Source organism: Peromyscus maniculatus, chromosome 6 (assembly GCF_049852395.1).
Source record: "Peromyscus maniculatus bairdii isolate BWxNUB_F1_BW_parent chromosome 6, HU_Pman_BW_mat_3.1, whole genome shotgun sequence".
In the NCBI taxonomy this organism is placed as follows: domain Eukaryota; kingdom Metazoa; phylum Chordata; class Mammalia; order Rodentia; family Cricetidae; genus Peromyscus; species Peromyscus maniculatus.
In genome coordinates, this window is record NC_134857.1 from 28226388 (window position 1) to 28231981 (window position 5594).

Consider the following 5594-nt stretch of genomic DNA (forward strand, 5'->3'; position numbering starts at 1 on the left):
ATACCTGCTGGGAGAGGGCAAATCAGTTTTCTCCAATGGAAATGAAACTGGGTATATCTTTTCAGGATAACCTTCATGTTCAGGAGTAGGTGATAGACATATAATGGACTCCACAGTTTTTATGTGCTCTTATTTGTTTATAGTTTGGTGGCTTTTTTAGGGAGGATAGTTTATTTTGTTTTCTTGCTGTATTTTATTTTATTTCTTTGAGGAAAAACTTAAGTAGGGTAGGTGGTGGGGGGGAGCATCTGGAAGGACTTAGAAAGGGGAAGAATATGATTAAAATATATTTAAATTTAAAAATTGCTCTAAATAGTAAAAAAACAACCACAAAGGTATCTGAACCATCCTAATTATGAGATAAAATGAACAACTAGCAAAGTGGAGGCATAAACAGTTTTAGGCTGAAAATATCTCAATTTGCAAAGTAATCGTGGCTGAGAAGTGACAGAAATTCTTGCTAAATTTAAAGACTAAACATGAAGGAAGAGACATTACATGTTATAATATATAAATATTAACAAGTAGAATATTATTATAAGTCAATAAACTAAAAAATAATGGTTACAGTAAAGTAGGCAAGCCCAAGACTGACCAAATCTCAGCATGGAAATGGAACTTGGGCACAAAATCTAACCCTTATCCAAGAAAACATTGGCAATTGTTAGCAGCTAGGAGAAAGAAAGTTTCTCTAATGTTGTTCTTAGTGATAAGTAAATCATGCACCTTCTGACAACCACACATTCAAGGATATTTGGACAGCGCAAGCCAATCTTAATGGGTTTTATAATATGTGTGTGTGTGTGTGTGTGTGTGTGTGTGTGTGTGTGTGTGTGTGTGTGTGTGTGTTTGGAGGGTAATGAAGGTTTGAGTGAACAAGAATTGGAACATAGAAATTAATATGATAAAACATTTTATATGAAAAAAATCAAAGAACTAGTAATAATATTTTATTATAGTATTTCTATTTAAATAAAGCTTTAGAAAGGATAATACAACAGAAAAGCTATAATTTTATTCCATGCTGCATCTGTTTAAAAGAAAAGAAATGATGTATAAAATATTTAATTTCATTTAATTTCGAAGTTGAAATATACATTTATTAATTAATGAGTTTACAAATTAGGTCCAAAACAGAAAATGTGTTTCTTGAAAAATTAATAGATTTTTAGTTTAGGCAAATAGATTACTTTAAATAATATTCAATTATCAATAATTATTTGCTGTTTTTACTTAATTTCCTGTTTTTACTTTACTTACTCAACTATTCATTGCTATAACAATGTGTGAGATAATTAAATTATGAAGATAAAGGTTTATGTTTGTTCATAGTTCTGGAAGTTTCCATATGTTTGGTGACTCTCTTTCATTTAAGTCAATGGCATTGTAGATCAGCTTGACATAGTGCATAAACAGGAAACTCCTTTGCCATGTAGCAATCAAGAAGAACACAAAGAGAAGACTGATTGGACACCAGCACACACCTCTTTGCCTGATTTTCTTTGAATAGACACCAGTTCATATAGGTTTTGTCACCTCTCAGTAGTGTTACAGACTGGTACTTGAGATTTCATTTCATAAGCCCTTAGGAATTCTTGTCTAAACCATAGACTTCTCATGTACAGACTTTCAATGGAATTAAAAGAAACAATGTGTAACACAATTCAGAGGTCATTTTATATTCCTACCTGTGGCCAAAACTTTGCATTAAAAAATCATGATTTCAGCATAAACTGTCAATTTCAGTTACTTTGAAATAAGTTTGGATCCATTTGTGAGAAAATCTTGCAACACTGGCTAATTTGAATAGTCAGATATTCAAACTTTTAAGACAATGTGTACATGCATATTCTTTGGGAGCCATATACAGGCGTCTTTCTGTATCTCCATCACATCAGCCATGATACATTGATTTTACTGCATCCATCATTGGCCAAGGAGAACTGAGATAATTTAAAGGGCAGGAAAGCTTTTCGAGTGGCATTAAAATTTTATTATATTTATCAATGCTTTATGAATAAATTCAATGAGAATTCAAGTTGAAATTAGATGTCAGGATTACTCTAGTATTTTTGTGAGTGACCAGGAAATTTAGAACAGGATAAATAAAAACCAGAGCAAAAAAAAATTACAAGGCATTTAGAAAGAAACTTGCAGATTATTTTTGTTGTTACTATATTTACTGAAAGATACTGCTGTAGTGCATGCTTTAAACCAAAATTCACAATTGTAACACTTGCCCTTTTCATTATAGTTTTAAACTAAAACATAACATTCTCTCTCGATATTTAAATTTTTTTCCAAAATAATATGAGAGGTTATAGTGTTATTATGTTTTGTTTTATTCCTTGAGAATGTTATATAATATTTGAGCATGCTGCTCTGTAGTGTGGTTGAATACCTAGTATCACTCCATTGAAGAAAACTGATTTTCCCTCTGCAATCACTATCAACTGTGAATAGCTTCTTGGCTGGTGTGAGATGTAGTGTTCACTTACTTCCCCTTCTTCCATGCTGGGGTTTTGGTCAGCCTTGAGCTTGTAAAAGTCATATGAATGATTAAACTGGACTTGATGAAACAAAATACATCACATAAAAATATAGGGTTATGCATTTTTATTTACTCCAATTGTTTTTAGACTTTTACAATTTAATATGTACTTAATATTTGCAAAATTATCTTAATTAACCCCATGTGAAATTCAGTTTTTGAATTATAACCTTCTTTGTTGCTCTATAAAATTATTGCATGTTTTTATCAAAATGTATTAAAAAACAGTGATTCATACATTCACAAAGAAGATTTTGTTTTCCAGGAAAAAAAATCATCCATGACCTGTAAAATATAACTTTTTAAACCATTTATCATTTTAATTCAAATGTAAATGGCAGATTATAATTCATTTAACTTAATTATTTCAAAACAAAGTTAAGAATTACCAGAAATGATTGAACCAAGCATCAAGATAATGAATACATTTTTAAACATTTATTTTTTGAAATAAAATTATCATTAATTTATCAGAGTGGCCAGTAGCATTATGCTGAGGTAGATTAAATGGAATTATAGAACAAAACTTCTAAGAAGCCCCCAGCTTAGCTATACTTCCATAATTGTATTATTACAGTTCAGTTATTCACAGATAAATATAAATCTTCAGGTTAGAATATGAATACCTTCCCCCTGTTAAAAAGACAAATTTCAGAGTGATGTATAGACAGAGTTCCCCTGGACATCCACATGTGCTATTTCATAAGTTCTTCCCTTAACAACACACCTGCAAATGGAATTCACGGAGCCTCTTTTCACCATTGGCTGCCTTCTTTTTTATTGGTTTGTTTTATTGTGAATGTTTATATGTGTGAATGTTGTGTTGTGTGTGAATACACATAGAGGGCAAAAGAGGAAGTTAGTAGGGTTGTTCTCTTGGCTTTATTCCTTTAAGTCAAGGTCTCTCCTTGAATCTGGAGCTGCTCTGGCTATCAGAAGCCCCATTGACCCTCCTGTCTCCACCAACACAGTGCTGAGTTTATAAGTGTGGATGCTGGGGACTTGAACTAAAGGCCTCATGCTTGAGCAGCAAGTGTTGTTATCCATCGTCCCAGCCCCAAACGTTCTATATCACCCTTAACAACTGTAAAATATGAACCATTGTCCTTCTTTTAAAATGTTAGTGCTCTCTATTTTTAGGACATAAAAATATCAGCTTCCTCAATTAATAACATTTTAAGATTTTGTAGCTTGACAACTTCTTTTTTTTCAATACATGTCTTTACCTTCTTTTATTATTTACTCTCAAGAACAATGAAATGTCCTCTTTGAATAATTTTTCTGTGTATAACTACGCTATAAATATGGTGGCAATAATAAGAACTCTTAATTAATTCCTCCACCTTTTTTTCTTTAATGTATTAAGATGTTCAATAAGAAAGTATGCGAAAGATAAATAAGGTATATTGGGCATGCTCATCCCAGCAGCATATATAATAAACGTGGAATGACCCAGAGAAGATTAGCATGGCTCTCCAGAAGAATGGCCCACAAATTCACAAAGTATTTCTTATTTTTGGAAGAAACATGAAGTTTGGTGGGGAGAGAAGTGGACAGGGTTTGGATGGAGTTGGGGGTGGTGAAAGAATATGAGCAAAGCATATGAAAAAATAAATGCAAAAGAAACATTAGACACTGACAATTCACTGTCCAACTGTGGTGGTATTGTGTTCACCAAAATATTGTGTACCTTAATAAACTTACCTGGGGTCAGAGAACAGACAAGCCACTAGTTAGTCAGTGATAGCACACGCCTTTAATCCTAGCATTCCAGAGATAGAAATCCCTCTGGATCTCTGTGAGTTCAAGGCCACATTGGAAATAGCCAAGCATGGTGACACACACCTTTAATCCCAGAAAGCCAGCCTTTAATCCCAGGGAGTGGTGGTAGAAAGTAGAAAGATATATAAGGCGTGAGGACCAGAAACTAGAAGCATTTGGCTGGTTAAGCATTTGGCCTGGTTAAGCTTTCAGGCTTTGGAGCAACACAGTTCAGCTGAGAGCCATTGGGATGAGGACTCAGAGGCCTCCAGTCTGAGGAGACAAGACCAGCTGAGGATCCGGCGAGGTGAGATAGCTGTGGTTTGTTCTGTCTCTCTGATCTACCAGCATGGACCCCGATAACTCGCCTCAGGTTTGATTTTATTAATAAGAACTTTTAAGATTCATGCTACATCCAACCAGCAAGTTTAAGGAAAAGTGTTGGCCTTCCCTATGGAACTTGAAATTTAAAACCAGAGGCTTGAGAACCATTACTGAGATAATATGTTAACATTTTATGAAATTTCAAAAGATGTCTAACTTTTTTTTGGGGGGGGAGTAAGACTGATTTGATTGACTTACTTAACTAACTGTAGATGTATCCAACCGTCTTATTAAATAAGAAACACAGAAACAATGTAAAAGAGAAAGCTGAGAGGTCAGAGCTCAGAGCTAAAATCTCACCCTTCTGCCTGCGGTGTCCCAGCTTCCCGAAAGAGAGCTATATCCTGTCTGTACGTCTTTTTTATAGTATTATTGTTCTGCCTTCTCATTGGTTGTAAACCCAAACACGTGACTGCCTCGTCACTGTCTGAATGTACAGCCCCCTAGGTCTTAAAGGCATATGTCTCCAATGCTGGCTGTATCCCTGAACACACAGAGATCTATGGGATTAAAGGCGTGTGCTACCACCGCCACACTCTGTCTAGGGCTCTAATAGCTCTGACCCCCAGGCAACTTTATTTATTAACATACAATCAAAATCACATTTCAGTACAATTAGAATACCACCACAACTAACAAAGGATTTTTTTTCCTATTTAAAAATTTGGTATGGGATTTTTGTTTATGTGGGCTGGTGCACTTATACATTTGGGATTGAGGTTTATATACACACCCGTGTACATGCATGCTGAGGCAAGAGAGAAAGAGACAACAGGTATCTTTCTCTGTTGCCCTCAGATCCTTAGTTCTTTCAGTGTCTGTTACTGAACCCGAAATTCACTATTTGAACTTAATTGTATGGGCAGAGAGCTGGGGAGATACCCCTATTCACATCCTC

At 34.6% G+C, this 5594-nt stretch overlaps 1 non-coding gene across 1 annotated transcript; it reads left to right on the top strand.

The window, feature by feature from the left end:
- The first annotated feature begins 3963 nt into the window (after positions 1-3963).
- On the top strand, positions 3964-4069 carry LOC121830601 (U6 spliceosomal RNA). Its single transcript, XR_006073817.1, has one exon. It is a non-coding gene; the product is annotated as a U6 spliceosomal RNA (small nuclear RNA).
- The last annotated feature ends 1525 nt before the right edge of the window (positions 4070-5594 follow it).